The sequence below is a fragment of the Oncorhynchus mykiss genome, unplaced genomic scaffold, assembly GCF_013265735.2.
Source record: "Oncorhynchus mykiss isolate Arlee unplaced genomic scaffold, USDA_OmykA_1.1 un_scaffold_342, whole genome shotgun sequence".
Taxonomy (NCBI): Eukaryota; Metazoa; Chordata; class Actinopteri; order Salmoniformes; family Salmonidae; genus Oncorhynchus; species Oncorhynchus mykiss.
Genome location: NW_023493790.1, coordinates 89,521 through 104,861, shown reverse-complemented (window position 1 = coordinate 104,861; position 15,341 = coordinate 89,521). Strand labels below are relative to the sequence as shown.

The 15,341-nt window shown below is 41.2% G+C and overlaps 8 non-coding genes across 8 annotated transcripts; all 8 read right to left on the bottom strand.

The window, feature by feature from the left end:
- Positions 1-1,988: 1,988 nt before the first annotated feature.
- On the bottom strand, positions 1,989-2,070 carry trnaf-aaa. The gene has a single exon. It is a non-coding gene; the product is annotated as a tRNA-Phe (tRNA).
- Positions 2,071-2,376: 306 nt separating this feature from the next.
- Positions 2,377-2,459, bottom strand: trnal-cag. Its single transcript has one exon. It is a non-coding gene; the product is annotated as a tRNA-Leu (tRNA).
- A 1,355-nt stretch (positions 2,460-3,814) lies between these two features.
- Positions 3,815-3,896, bottom strand: trnas-aga. The gene has a single exon. It is a non-coding gene; the product is annotated as a tRNA-Ser (tRNA).
- Positions 3,897-7,852: 3,956 nt separating this feature from the next.
- Positions 7,853-7,935, bottom strand: trnal-cag. Its single transcript has one exon. It is a non-coding gene; the product is annotated as a tRNA-Leu (tRNA).
- A 1,736-nt stretch (positions 7,936-9,671) lies between these two features.
- trnal-cag lies at positions 9,672-9,754 on the bottom strand. The gene has a single exon. It is a non-coding gene; the product is annotated as a tRNA-Leu (tRNA).
- Positions 9,755-11,108: 1,354 nt separating this feature from the next.
- trnas-aga lies at positions 11,109-11,190 on the bottom strand. The gene has a single exon. It is a non-coding gene; the product is annotated as a tRNA-Ser (tRNA).
- Positions 11,191-13,300: 2,110 nt separating this feature from the next.
- On the bottom strand, positions 13,301-13,383 carry trnal-gag. The gene has a single exon. It is a non-coding gene; the product is annotated as a tRNA-Leu (tRNA).
- Positions 13,384-14,737: 1,354 nt separating this feature from the next.
- Positions 14,738-14,819, bottom strand: trnas-aga. The gene has a single exon. It is a non-coding gene; the product is annotated as a tRNA-Ser (tRNA).
- Positions 14,820-15,341: the final 522 nt, after the last annotated feature.

Here is a 15,341-nt window from a genome sequence, read left to right as displayed (position 1 = left end):
TTTTTGTTATTTGCCTGTTTGGGGCCCGCCTGTGAAATTGCGCGATTCTTGCAATTCTCTTTCAGCCTCTCATCAACTAGCTGTTTTTGCAGAATATTAAAAATACGATAGTTATTCACTACTCATATTAACTAGGTGTCATTTATTTTTATTTTTTTATTTTATTTTTATTTCACCTTTATTTAACCAGGTAGGCTAGTTGAGAACAAGTTCTCATTTGCAACTGCGACCTGGCCAAGATAAGGCATAGCAGTGTGAACAGACAACACAGAGTTACACATGGAGTAAACAATTAACAAGTCAATAACACAGTAGGAAAAAGGGGAGTCTATATATACATTGTGTGCAAAAGGCATGAGAAGGTAGGCAAATAATTACAATTATGCAGATTAACACTGGAGTGATAAATGATCAGATGGTTATGTACAGGTAGAGATTGGTGTGCAAAAGAGCAGAAAAATAAAAATAAATAAATAAAAACAGTATGGGGATGAGGTAGGTGAAAATGGGTGGGCTATTTACCAATAGACTATGTACAGCTGCAGCGATCGGTTAGCTGCTCGGATAGCAGATGTTTGAAGTTGGTGAGGGAGATAAAAGTCTCCAACTTCAGCGATTTTTGCAATTCGTTCCAGTCACAGGCAGCAGAGAACTGGAACGAAAGGCGGCCAAATGAGGTGTTGGCTTTAGGGATGATCAGTGAGATACACCTGCTGGAGCGCGTGCTACGGATGGGTGTTGCCATCGTAACCAGTGAACTGAGATAAGGCGGAGCTTTACCTAGCATGGACTTGTAGATGACCTGGAGCCAGTGGGTCTGGCGACGAATATGTAGCGAGGGCCAGCCGACTAGAGCATACAAGTCGCAGTGGTGGGTGGTATAAGGTGCTTTGGTGACAAAACGGATGGCACTGTGATAAACTGCATCCAGTTTGCTGAGTAGAGTGTTGGAAGCAATTTTGTAGATGACGTCGCCGAAGTCGAGGATCGGTAGGATAGTCAGTTTTACTAGGGTAAGTTTGGCGGCGTGAGTGAAGGAGGCTTTGTTGCGGAATAGAAAGCCGACTCTTGATTTGATTTTCGATTGGAGATGTTTGATATGGGTCTGGAAGGAGAGTTTAGAGTCTAGCCAGACACCTAGGTACTTATAGATGTCCACATATTCAAGGTCGGAACCATCCAGGGTGGTGATGCTGGTCAGGCGTGCGGGTGCAGGCAGCGAACGGTTGAAAAGCATGCATTTGGTTTTACTAGCGTTTAAGAGCAGTTGGAGGCCACGGAAGGAGTGCTGTATGGCATTGAAGCTCGTTTACTTTACCTTAAGTCATTTATTTTTCAACTGGATTTTACAAAGGTGCATGACATGCAGGCGCTAAAAAATTGTCAGGAGGGGGTTTCAAACCATGCCTATAGGGGAGTCTGCGACCTGAATGACTTAATGGTTATTTTCAATGCAATCAAGTTTTTTCTTTTTCTTTTAGGGTTTAACAAGGTTTCTCACCTGTTACCTGTGGCTTGACTTTAGATGTGGCCAGTTCGATTACCCTGCAGACTATAAGAGTGTCTTCAGAATATGGCCAATTTGACATGAATTTAAAAATGCCTCAGATAGGACCAAAAAAGTGTCTGGAGCTTCCCGTCAGGGTAAGAGTGACAACAGGTTTCCACATGTCAAAATGGGGGAAATCTTAGCAAATGGCTTCATGGTTATTCATGAGAATCGTGTTGTTGTATTGTTGAGTGTATCATGGGATCTCTCCTGAAATCTGTGGCTTGACTACAAACCTGTAACCTATGCTACTGTGGCCTATAGAGCTAGAAGGCTGGATAACCAGGTGTGTAAAGGTGTGAAGTGGGATAGATGGCCTGCAGTCCTATCCCAAATGGACAACTAATCCCTATGTACTTGCGGAGATCTGAGAGGATGCGATTGGTATAAGAAACACGACTAAACTTCAACCTCCGGAGGGGTCAAAAAAATGCATTTTCGTTGTCGGCAGGATTTGAACCTGCACAGGAAGATCCTAATGGATTTTTAGTCCATCGCCTTAACCACTCGGCCACGACAACGTTGACAGAAGAAAACAGGCTTGTTAGGAGTGAATGGGCAAACAGGCATAGCCTACAGAAAGTGAAATTTAACAACTGAAAGATAATGCAGTAACTCATTATAATGCAATAACACAAAATGTTCCCCTCATTCATTTGTTATTAAGTCCAGCTGTTTTCTTATTTAACCTTGATCTTTGCTCAGCTCCAGAACGTCTGCATTTGAGAGTGTTTATTATGAATTGTTATTTCACTGTGTGAAGTTGTTATTTCATCATTCTTATTATTACTGCTGAGCAGCATGACTCCTGAGAGGCACTAAAAAACTGTCAGAAGTGGGATTTGAACCCACGCCTCCATAGGAGACTGCGACCTGAACGCAGCGCCTTAGACCGCTCGGCCATCCTGACTACAGCACAGTAACTGGGTATCGGGTTAAAGTGTATGCGGTAAAAGTAGAAATATGAACAACGCTCTAAAATCACCACAGAGACCAGAACAACTATGCACGATACTGACTTGCACTTTCAATAGTCATTTGTTTTTATAAATTAAAAAGTCCAGTCATTGATTTAACCTCAATATGGCCTTCAATGGGAAAGAGTAGTAAATCGTCATTGAATGAGCGCTAAACTGGCATCAGAATATGGCCATTCTGATATAAATGATAAAATTCCTCAGATAAGACTGAAAAAGTGTCTGGAAATATCAGCAACCATCAGGGTAAGAGTGACAACAGGTCCACATGGGGGAAATCCTTACAAATGGCTTAATGAGTCATTTCAACGCAATCGTGTTATTATTTATTTTTAGGGTTTAACAAGGCAGCTCACCTGTGACTTGACATTAGATGCGGCGACTTTGATTACCCTGCAGACGATATTTTTGTTCTTCCCGCCAATACAATCCACTGACAACGACCGACGAGTTCTGCGTTCCAAGATTATTTTTGTTATTTGCCTGTTTGGGGCCCGCCTGTGAAATTGCGCGATTCTTGCAATTCTCTTTCAGCCTCTCATCAACTAGCTGTTTTTGCAGAATATTAAAAATACGATAGTTATTCACTACTCATATTAACTAGGTGTCATTTACGTTACCTTAAGTCATTTATTTTTCAACTGGATTTTACAAAGGTGCATGACATGCAGGCGCTAAAAAGTTGTCAGGAGGGGGTTTCAAACCATGCCTATAGGGGAGTCTGCGACCTGAATGACTTAATGGTTATTTTCAATGCAATCGAGTTTTTTCTTTTTCTTTTAGGGTTTAACAAGGTTTCTCACCTGTTACCTGTGGCTTGACTTTAGACGTGGCCAGTTCGATTACCCTGCAGCCTAAGAGTGTCTTCAGAATATGGCCAATTTGACATGAATTTAAAAATGCCTCAGTTAGGACCAAAAAAGTGTCTGGAGCTTCCCGTCAGGGTAAGAGTGACAACAGGTTTCCACATGTCAAAATGGGGGAAATCTTAGCAAATGGCTTCATGGTTATTCATGAGAATCGTGTTGTTGTATTGTTGAGTGTATCATGGGATCTCACCTGAAATCTGTGGCTTGACTACAAACCTGTAACCTATGCTACTGTGGCCTATAGAGCTAGAAGGCTGGATAACCAGGTGTGTAAAGGTGTGAAGTGGGATAGATGGCCTGCAGTCCTATCCCAAATGGACAACTAATCCCTATGTACTTGCGGAGATCTGAGAGGATGCGATTGGTATAAGAAACACGACTAAACTTCAACCTCCGGAGGGGTCAAAAAAATACATTTTCGTTGTCGGCAGGATTTGAACCTGCGCAGGAAGATCCTAATGGATTTCTAGTCCATCGCCTTAACCACTCGGCCACGACAACGTTGACAGAAGAAAACAAGCTTGTTAGGAGTGAATGGGCCAACAGGCATAGCCTACAGAAAGTGAAATTTAACAACTGAAAGATAATGCAGTAACTCATTATAATGCAATAACACAAAATGTTCCCCTCATTCATTTGTTATTAAGTCCAGCTGTTTTCTAATTTAACCTTGATCTTTGCTCAGCTCCAGAAGGTCTGCATTTGAGAGTGTTTATTATGAATTGTTATTTCACTGTGTGAAGTTGTTATTTCATCATTCTTATTATTACTGCTGAACAGCATGACTCCTGAGAGGCACTAAAAAACTGTGAGAAGTGGGATTTGAACCCACGCCTCCATGGGAGACTGCGACCTGAACGCAGCGCCTTAGACCGCTCGGCCATCCTGACTACAGCACAGTAACTGGGTATCGGGTTAAAGTGTATGCGGTAAAAGTAGAAATATGAACAACGCTCTAAAATCACCACAGAGACCAGAACAAATATGCACGATACTGACTTGCACTTTCAATAGTCATTAGTTTTTATAAATTAAAAAGTCCAGTCATTGATTTAACCTCAATATGGCCTTCAATGGGAAAGAGTAGTAAATCGTCATTGAATGAGCGCTAAACTGGCATCAGAATATGGCCATTCTGATATAAATGATAAAATTCCTCAGATAAGACTGAAAAAGTGTCTGGAAATATCAGCAACCATCAGGGTAAGAGTGACAACAGGTCCACATGGGGGAAATCCTTACAAATGGCTTAATGAGTCATTTCAACGCAATCGTGTTATTATTTATTTTTAGGGTTTAACAAGGCAGCTCACCTGTGACTTGACATTAGATGCGGCGACTTTGATTACCCTGCAGACGATATTTTTGTTCTTCCCGCCAATACAATCCACTGACAACGACCGACGAGTTCTGCGTTCCGAGATTATTTTTGTTATTTGCCTGTTTGGGGCCCGCCTGTGAAATTGCGCGATTCTTGCAATTCTCTTTCAGCCTCTCATCAACTAGCTGTTTTTGCAGAATATTAAAAATACGATAGTTATTCACTACTCATATTAACTAGGTGTCATTTACGTTACCTTAAGTCATTTATTTTTCAACTGGATTTTACAAAGGTGCATGACATGCAGGCGCTAAAAAATTGTCAGGAGGGGGTTTCAAACCATGCCTATAGGGGAGTCTGCGACCTGAATGACTTAATGGTTATTTTCAATGCAATCAAGTTTTTCTTTTTCTTTTAGGGTTTAACAAGGTTTCTCACCTGTTACCTGTGGCTTGACTTTAGATGTGGCCAGTTCGATTACCCTGCAGCCTAAGAGTGTCTTCAGAATATGGCCAATTTGACATGAATTTAAAAATGCCTCAGATAGGACCAAAAAAGTGTCTGGAGCTTCCCGTCAGGGTAAGAGTGACAACAGGTTTCCACATGTCAAAATGGGGGAAATCTTAGCAAATGGCTTCATGGTTATTCATGAGAATCGTGTTGTTGTATTGTTGAGTGTATCATGGGATCTCACCTGAAATCTGTGGCTTGACTACAAACCTGTAACCTATGCTACTGTGGCCTATAGAGCTAGAAAGCTGGATAACCAGGTGTGTAAAGGTGTGAAGTGGGATAGATGGCCTGCAGTCCTATCCCAAATGGACAACTAATCCCTATGTACTTGCGGAGATCTGAGAGGATGCGATTGGTATAAGAAACACGACTAAACTTCAACCTCCGGAGGGGTCAAAAAAATGCATTTTCATTGTCGGCAGGATTTGAACCTGCGCTGGAAGATCCTAATGCATTTCTAGTCCATCGCCTTAACCACTCGGCCACGACAACGTTGACAGAAGAAAACAAGCTTGTTAGGAGTGAATGGGCCAACAGGCATAGCCTACAGAAAGTGAAATTTAACAACTGAAAGATAATGCAGTAACTCATTATAATGCAATAACACAAAATGTTCCCCTCATTCATTTGTTATTAAGTCCAGCTGTTTTCTAATTTAACCTTGATCTTTGCTCAGCTCCAGAAGGTCTGCATTTGAGAGTGTTTATTATGAATTGTTATTTCACTGTGTGAAGTTGTTATTTCATCATTCTTATTATTACTGCTGAACAGCATGACTCCTGAGAGGCACTAAAAAACTGTGAGAAGTGGGATTTGAACCCACGCCTCCATGGGAGACTGCGACCTGAACGCAGCGCCTTAGACCGCTCGGCCATCCTGACTACAGCACAGTAACTGGGTATCGGGTTAAAGTGTATGCGGTAAAAGTAGAAATATGAACAACGCTCTAAAATCACCACAGAGACCAGAACAAATATGCACGATACTGACTTGCACTTTCAATAGTCATTAGTTTTTATAAATTAAAAAGTCCAGTCATTGATTTAACCTCAATATGGCCTTCAATGGGAAAGAGTAGTAAATCGTCATTGAATGAGCGCTAAACTGGCATCAGAATATGGCCATTCTGATATAAATGATAAAATTCCTCAGATAAGACTGAAAAAGTGTCTGGAAATATCAGCAACCATCAGGGTAAGAGTGACAACAGGTCCACATGGGGGAAATCCTTACAAATGGCTTAATGAGTCATTTCAACGCAATCGTGTTATTATTTATTTTTAGGGTTTAACAAGGCAGCTCACCTGTGACTTGACATTAGATGCGGCGACTTTGATTACCCTGCAGACGATATTTTTGTTCTTCCCGCCAATACAATCCACTGACAACGACCGACGAGTTCTGCGTTCCGAGATTATTTTTGTTATTTGCCTGTTTGGGGCCCGCCTGTGAAATTGCGCGATTCTTGCAATTCTCTTTCAGCCTCTCATCAACTAGCTGTTTTTGCAGAATATTAAAAATACGATAGTTATTCACTACTCATATTAACTAGGTGTCATTTACGTTACCTTAAGTCATTTATTTTTCAACTGGATTTTACAAAGGTGCATGACATGCAGGCGCTAAAAAATTGTCAGGAGGGGGTTTCAAACCATGCCTATAGGGGAGTCTGCGACCTGAATGACTTAATGGTTATTTTCAATGCAATCAAGTTTTTCTTTTTCTTTTAGGGTTTAACAAGGTTTCTCACCTGTTACCTGTGGCTTGACTTTAGATGTGGCCAGTTCGATTACCCTGCAGCCTAAGAGTGTCTTCAGAATATGGCCAATTTGACATGAATTTAAAAATGCCTCAGATAGGACCAAAAAAGTGTCTGGAGCTTCCCGTCAGGGTAAGAGTGACAACAGGTTTCCACATGTCAAAATGGGGGAAATCTTAGCAAATGGCTTCATGGTTATTCATGAGAATCGTGTTGTTGTATTGTTGAGTGTATCATGGGATCTCACCTGAAATCTGTGGCTTGACTACAAACCTGTAACCTATGCTACTGTGGCCTATAGAGCTAGAAAGCTGGATAACCAGGTGTGTAAAGGTGTGAAGTGGGATAGATGGCCTGCAGTCCTATCCCAAATGGACAACTAATCCCTATGTACTTGCGGAGATCTGAGAGGATGCGATTGGTATAAGAAACACGACTAAACTTCAACCTCCGGAGGGGTCAAAAAAATGCATTTTCATTGTCGGCAGGATTTGAACCTGCGCTGGAAGATCCTAATGCATTTCTAGTCCATCGCCTTAACCACTCGGCCACGACAACGTCGACAGAAGAAAACAGGCTTGTTAGGAGTGTATGGGCCAACAGGCATAGCCTACAGAAAGTGAAATTTAACAACTGAAAGATAATGCAGTAACTCATTACAATGCAATAACACAAAATGTTCCCCTCATTCATTTGTTATTAAGTCCAGCTGTTTTCTTATTTAACCTTGATCTTTGCTCAGCTCCAGAAGGTCTGCATTTGAGAGTGTTTATTATGAATTGTTATTTCACTGTGTGAAGTTGTTATTTCATCATTCTTATTATTACTGCTGAGCAGCATGACTCCTGAGAGGCACTAAAAAACTGTCAGAAGTGGGATTTGAACCCACGCCTCCATAGGAGACTGCGACCTGAACGCAGCGCCTTAGACCGCTCGGCCATCCTGACTACAGCACAGCAACTGGGTATCGGGTTAAAGTGTATGCGGTAAAAGTAGAAATATGAACAACGCTCCAAAATCACCACAGAGACCAGAACAACTATGCACGATACTGACTTGCACTTTCAATAGTCATTTGTTTTTATAAATTAAAAAGTCCAGTCATTGATTTAACCTCAATATGGCCTTCAATGGGAAAGAGTAGTAAATCGTCATTGAATGAGCGCTAAACTGGCATCAGAATATGGCCATTCTGATATAAATGATAAAATTCCTCAGATAAGACTGAAAAAGTGTCTGGAAATATCAGCAACCATCAGGGTAAGAGTGACAACAGGTCCACATGGGGGAAATCCTTACAAATGGCTTAATGAGTCATTTCAACGCAATCGTGTTATTATTTATTTTTAGGGTTTAACAAGGCAGCTCACCTGTGACTTGACATTAGATGCGGCGACTTTGATTACCCTGCAGACGATATTTTTGTTCTTCCCGCCAATACAATCCACTGACAACGACCGACGAGTTCTGCGTTCCAAGATTATTTTTGTTATTTGCCTGTTTGGGGCCCGCCTGTGAAATTGCGCGATTCTTGCAATTCTCTTTCAGCCTCTCATCAACTAGCTGTTTTTGCAGAATATTAAAAATACGATAGTTATTCACTACTCATATTAACTAGGTGTCATTTACGTTACCTTAAGTCATTTATTTTTCAACTGGATTTTACAAAGGTGCATGACATGCAGGCGCTAAAAAGTTGTCAGGAGGGGGTTTCAAACCATGCCTATAGGGGAGTCTGCGACCTGAATGACTTAATGGTTATTTTCAATGCAATCGAGTTTTTTCTTTTTCTTTTAGGGTTTAACAAGGTTTCTCACCTGTTACCTGTGGCTTGACTTTAGATGTGGCCAGTTCGATTACCCTGCAGACTATAAGAGTGTCTTCAGAATATGGCCAATTTGACATGAATTTAAAAATGCCTCAGATAGGACCAAAAAAGTGTCTGGAGCTTCCCGTCAGGGTAAGAGTGACAACAGGTTTCCACATGTCAAAATGGGGGAAATCTTAGCAAATGGCTTAATGGTTATTCATGAGAATCGTGTTGTTGTATTGTTGAGTGTATCATGGGATCTCACCAGAAATCTGTGGCTTGACTACAAACCTGTCACCTATGCTACTGTGGCCTATAGAGCTAGAAGGCTGGATAACCAGGTGTGTAAAGGTGTGAAGTGGGATAGATGGCCTGCAGTCCTATCCCAAATGGACAACTAATCCCTATGTACTTGCGGAGATCTGAGAGGATGCGATTGGTATAAGAAACACGACTAAACTTCAACCTCCGGAGGGGTCAAAAAAATGCATTTTCGTTGTCAGCAGGATTTGAACCTGCACAGGAAGATCCTAATGGATTTCTAGTCCATCGCCTTAACCACTCGGCCACGACAACATTGACAGAAGAAAACAAGCTTGTTAGGAGTGAATGGGCCAACAGGCATAGCCTACAGAAAGTGAAATTTAACAACTGAAAGATAATGCAGTAACTCATTATAATGCAATAACACAAAATGTTCCCCTCATTCATTTGTTATTAAGTCCAGCTGTTTTCTTATTTAACCTTGATCTTTGCTCAGCTCCAGAAGGTCTGCATTTGAGAGTGTTTATTATGAATTGTTATTTCACTGTGTGAAGTTGTTATTTCATCATTCTTATTATTACTGCTGAGCAGCATGCGGCACTAAAAAACTGTCAGAAGTGGGATTTGAACCCACGCCTCCATGGGAGACTGCGACCTGAACGCAGCGCCTTAGACCGCTCGGCCATCCTGACTACAGCACAGTAACTGGGTATCGGGTTAAAGTGTATGCGGTAAAAGTAGAAATATGAACAACGCTCTAAAATCACCACAGAGACCAGAACAACTATGCACGATACTGACTTGCACTTTCAATAGTCATTTGTTTTTATAAATTAAAAAGTCCAGTCATTGATTTAACCTCAATATGGCCTTCAATGGGAAAGAGTAGTAAATCGTCATTGAATGAGCGCTAAACTGGCATCAGAATATGGCCATTCTGATATAAATGATAAAATTCCTCAGATAAGACTGAAAAAGTGTCTGGAAATATCAGCAACCATCAGGGTAAGAGTGACAACAGGTCCACATGGGGGAAATCCTTACAAATGGCTTAATGAGTCATTTCAACGCAATCGTGTTATTATTTATTTTCAGGGTTTAACAAGGCAGCTCACCTGTGATTTGACATTAGATGCGGCGACTTTGATTACCCTGCAGACGATATTTTTGTTCTTCCCGCCAATACAATCCACTGACAACGACCGACGAGTTCTGCGTTCCGAGATTATTTTTGTTATTTGCCTGTTTGGGGCCCGCCTGTGAAATTGCGCGATTCTTGCAATTCTCTTTCAGCCTCTCATCAACTAGCTGTTTTTGCAGAATATTACAAATACGATAGTTATTCACTACTCATATTAACTAGGTGTCATTTACGTTACCTTAAGTCATTTATTTTTCAACTGGATTTTACAAAGGTGCATGACATGCAGGCGCTAAAAAGTTGTCAGGAGGGGGTTTCAAACCATGCCTATAGGGGAGTCTGCGACCTGAATGACTTAATGGTTATTTTCAATGCAATCAAGTTTTTTCTTTTTCTTTTAGGGTTTAACAAGGTTTCTCACCTGTTACCTGTGGCTTGACTTTAGATGTGGCCAGTTCGATTACCCTGCAGCCTAAGAGTGTCTTCAGAATATGGCCAATTTGACATGAATTTAAAAATGCCTCAGTTAGGACCAAAAAAGTGTCTGGAGCTTCCCGTCAGGGTAAGAGTGACAACAGGTTTCCACATGTCAAAATGGGGGAAATCTTAGCAAATGGCTTCATGGTTTTCATGAGAATCGTGTTGTTGTATTGTTGAGTGTATCATGGGATCTCACCTGAAATCTGTGGCTTGACTACAAACCTGTAACCTATGCTACTGTGGCCTATAGAGCTAGAAGGCTGGATAACCAGGTGTGTAAAGGTGTGAAGTGGGACAGATGGCCTGCAGTCCTATCCCAAATGGACAACTAATCCCTATGTACTTGCGGAGATCTGAGAGGATGCGATTGGTATAAGAAACACGACTAAACTTCAACCTCCGGAGGGGTCAAAAAAATGCATTTTCGTTGTCGGCAGGATTTGAACCTGCGCAGGAAGATCCTAATGGATTTCTAGTCCATCGCCTTAACCACTCGGCCACGACAACATTGACAGAAGAAAACAAGCTTGTTAGGAGTGAATGGGCCAACAGGCATGGCCTACAGAAAGTGAAATTTAACAACTGAAAGATAATGCAGTAACTCATTATAATGCAATAACACAAAATGTTCCCCTCATTCATTTGTTATTAAGTCCAGCTGTTTTCTTATTTAACCTTGATCTTTGCTCAGCTCCAGAAGGTCTGCATTTGAGAGTGTTTATTATGAATTGTTATTTCACTGTGTGAAGTTGTTATTTCATCATTCTTATTATTACTGCTGAGCAGCATGACTCCTGAGAGGCACTAAAAAACTGTCAGAACCCACGCCTCCATGGGAGACTGCGACCTGAACGCAGCGCCTTAGACCGCTCGGCCATCCTGACTACAGCACAGTAACTGGGTATCGGGTTAAAGTGTATGCGGTAAAAGTAGAAATATGAACAACGCTCTAAAATCACCACAGAGACCAGAACAACTATGCACGATACTGACTTGCACTTTCAATAGTCATTTGTTTTTATAAATTAAAAAGTCCAGTCATTGATTTAACCTCAATATGGCCTTCAATGGGAAAGAGTAGTAAATCGTCATTGAATGAGCGCTAAACTGGCATCAGAATATGGCCATTCTGATATAAATGATAAAATTCCTCAGATAAGACTGAAAAAGTGTCTGGAAATATCAGCAACCATCAGGGTAAGAGTGACAACAGGTCCACATGGGGGAAATCCTTACAAATGGCTTAATGAGTCATTTCAACGCAATCGTGTTATTATTTATTTTCAGGGTTTAACAAGGCAGCTCACCTGTGATTTGACATTAGATGCGGCGACTTTGATTACCCTGCAGACGATATTTTTGTTCTTCCCGCCAATACAATCCACTGACAACGACCGACGAGTTCTGCGTTCCGAGATTATTTTTGTTATTTGCCTGTTTGGGGCCCGCCTGTGAAATTGCGCGATTCTTGCAATTCTCTTTCAGCCTCTCATCAACTAGCTGTTTTTGCAGAATATTAAAAATACGATAGTTATTCACTACTCATATTAACTAGGTGTCATTTACGTTACCTTAAGTCATTTATTTTTCAACTGGATTTTACAAAGGTGCATGACATGCAGGCGCTAAAAAGTTGTCAGGAGGGGGTTTCAAACCATGCCTATAGGGGAGTCTGCGACCTGAATGACTTAATGGTTATTTTCAATGCAATCAAGTTTTTTCTTTTTCTTTTAGGGTTTAACAAGGTTTCTCACCTGTTACCTGTGGCTTGACTTTAGATGTGGCCAGTTCGATTACCCTGCAGCCTAAGAGTGTCTTCAGAATATGGCCAATTTGACATGAATTTAAAAATGCCTCAGTTAGGACCAAAAAAGTGTCTGGAGCTTCCCGTCAGGGTAAGAGTGACAACAGGTTTCCACATGTCAAAATGGGGGAAATCTTAGCAAATGGCTTAATGGTTTTCATGAGAATCGTGTTGTTGTATTGTTGAGTGTATCATGGGATCTCACCTGAAATCTGTGGCTTGACTACAAACCTGTAACCTATGCTACTGTGGCCTATAGAGCTAGAAGGCTGGATAACCAGGTGTGTAAAGGTGTGAAGTGGGACAGATGGCCTGCAGTCCTATCCCAAATGGACAACTAATCCCTATGTACTTGCGGAGATCTGAGAGGATGCGATTGGTATAAGAAACACGACTAAACTTCAACCTCCGGAGGGGTCAAAAAAATGCGTTTTCGTTGTCGGCAGGATTTGAACCTGCGCAGGAAGATCCTAATGGATTTCTAGTCCATTTCCTTAACCACTCGGCCACGACAACATTGACAGAAGAAAACAAGCTTGTTAGGAGTGAATGGGCCAACAGGCATAGCCTACAGAAAGTGAAATTTAACAACTGAAAGATAATGCAGTAACTCATTATAATGCAATAACACAAAATGTTCCCCTCATTCATTTGTTATTAAGTCCAGCTGTTTTCTTATTTAACCTTGATCTTTGCTCAGCTCCAGAAGGTCTGCATTTGAGAGTGTTTATTATGAATTGTTATTTCACTGTGTGAAGTTGTTATTTCATCATTCTTATTATTACTGCTGAGCAGCATGCGGCACTAAAAAACTGTCAGAAGTGGGATTTGAACCCACGCCTCCATGGGAGACTGCGACCTCAACGCAGCGCCTTAGACCGCTCGGCCATCCTGACTACAGCACAGTAACTGGGTATCGGGTTAAAGTGTATGCGGTAAAAGTAGAAATATGAACAACGCTCTAAAATCACCACAGAGACCAGAACAACTATGCACGATACTGACTTGAACTTTCAATAGTCATTTGTTTTTATAAATTAAAAAGTCCAGTCATTGATTTAACCTCAATATGGCCTTCAATGGGAAAGAGTAGTAAATCGTCATTGAATGAGCGCTAAACTGGCATCAGAATATGGCCATTCTGATATAAATGATAAAATTCCTCAGATAAGACTGAAAAAGTGTCTGGAAATATCAGCAACCATTAGGGTAAGAGTGACAACAGGTCCACATGGGGGAAATCCTTACAAATGGCTTAATGAGTCATTTCAACGCAATCGTGTTATTATTTATTTTCAGGGTTTAACAAGGCAGCTCACCTGTGATTTGACATTAGATGCGGCGACTTTGATTACCCTGCAGACGATATTTTTGTTCTTCCCGCCAATACAATCCACTGACAACGACCGACGAGTTCTGCGTTCCGAGATTATTTTTGTTATTTGCCTGTTTGGGGCCCGCCTGTGAAATTGCGCGATTCTTGCAATTCTCTTTCAGCCTCTCATCAACTAGCTGTTTTTGCAGAATATTACAAATACGATAGTTATTCACTACTCATATTAACTAGGTGTCATTTACGTTACCTTAAGTCATTTATTTTTCAACTGGATTTTACAAAGGTGCATGACATGCAGGCGCTAAAAAGTTGTCAGGAGGGGGTTTCAAACCATGCCTATAGGGGAGTCTGCGACCTGAATGACTTAATGGTTATTTTCAATGCAATCAAGTTTTTTCTTTTTCTTTTAGGGTTTAACAAGGTTTCTCACCTGTTACCTGTGGCTTGACTTTAGATGTGGCCAGTTCGATTACCCTGCAGCCTAAGAGTGTCTTCAGAATATGGCCAATTTGACATGAATTTAAAAATGCCTCAGTTAGGACCAAAAAAGTGTCTGGAGCTTCCCGTCAGGGTAAGAGTGACAACAGGTTTCCACATGTCAAAATGGGGGAAATCTTAGCAAATGGCTTAATGGTTTTCATGAGAATCGTGTTGTTGTATTGTTGAATGTATCATGGGATCTCACCTGAAATCTGTGGCTTGACTACAAACCTGTAACCTATGCTACTGTGGCCTATAGAGCTAGAAGGCTGGATAACCAGGTGTGTAAAGGTGTGAAGTGGGACAGATGGCCTGCAGTCCTATCCCAAATGGACAACTAATCCCTATGTACTTGCGGAGATCTGAGAGGATGCGATTGGTATAAGAAACACGACTAAACTTCAACCTCCGGAGGGGTCAAAAAAACGCATTTTCGTTGTCGGCAGGATTTGAACCTGCGCAGGAAGATCCTAATGGATTTCTAGTCCATCGCCTTAACCACTCGGCCACGACAACATTGACAGAAGAAAACAAGCTTGTTAGGAGTGAATGGGCCAACAGGCATAGCCTACAGAAAGTGAAATTTAACAACTGAAAGATAATGCAGTAACTCATTATAATGCAATAACACAAAATGTTCCCCTCATTCATTTGTTATTAAGTCCAGCTGTTTTCTTATTTAACCTTGATCTTTGCTCAGCTCCAGAAGGTCTGCATTTGAGAGTGTTTATTATGAATTGTTATTTCACTGTGTGAAGTTGTTATTTCATCATTCTTATTATTACTGCTGAGCAGCATGACTCCTGAGAGGCACTAAAAAACTGTCAGAAGTGTGATTTGAACCCACGCCTCCATGGGAGACTGCGACCTGAACGCAGCGCCTTAGACCGCTCGGCCATCCTGACTACAGCACAGTAACTGGGTATCGGGTTAAAGTGTATGCGGTAAAAGTAGAAATATGAACAACGCTCTAAAATCACCACAGAGACCAGAACAACTGTGCACGATACTGACTTGCACTTTCAATAGTCATTTGTT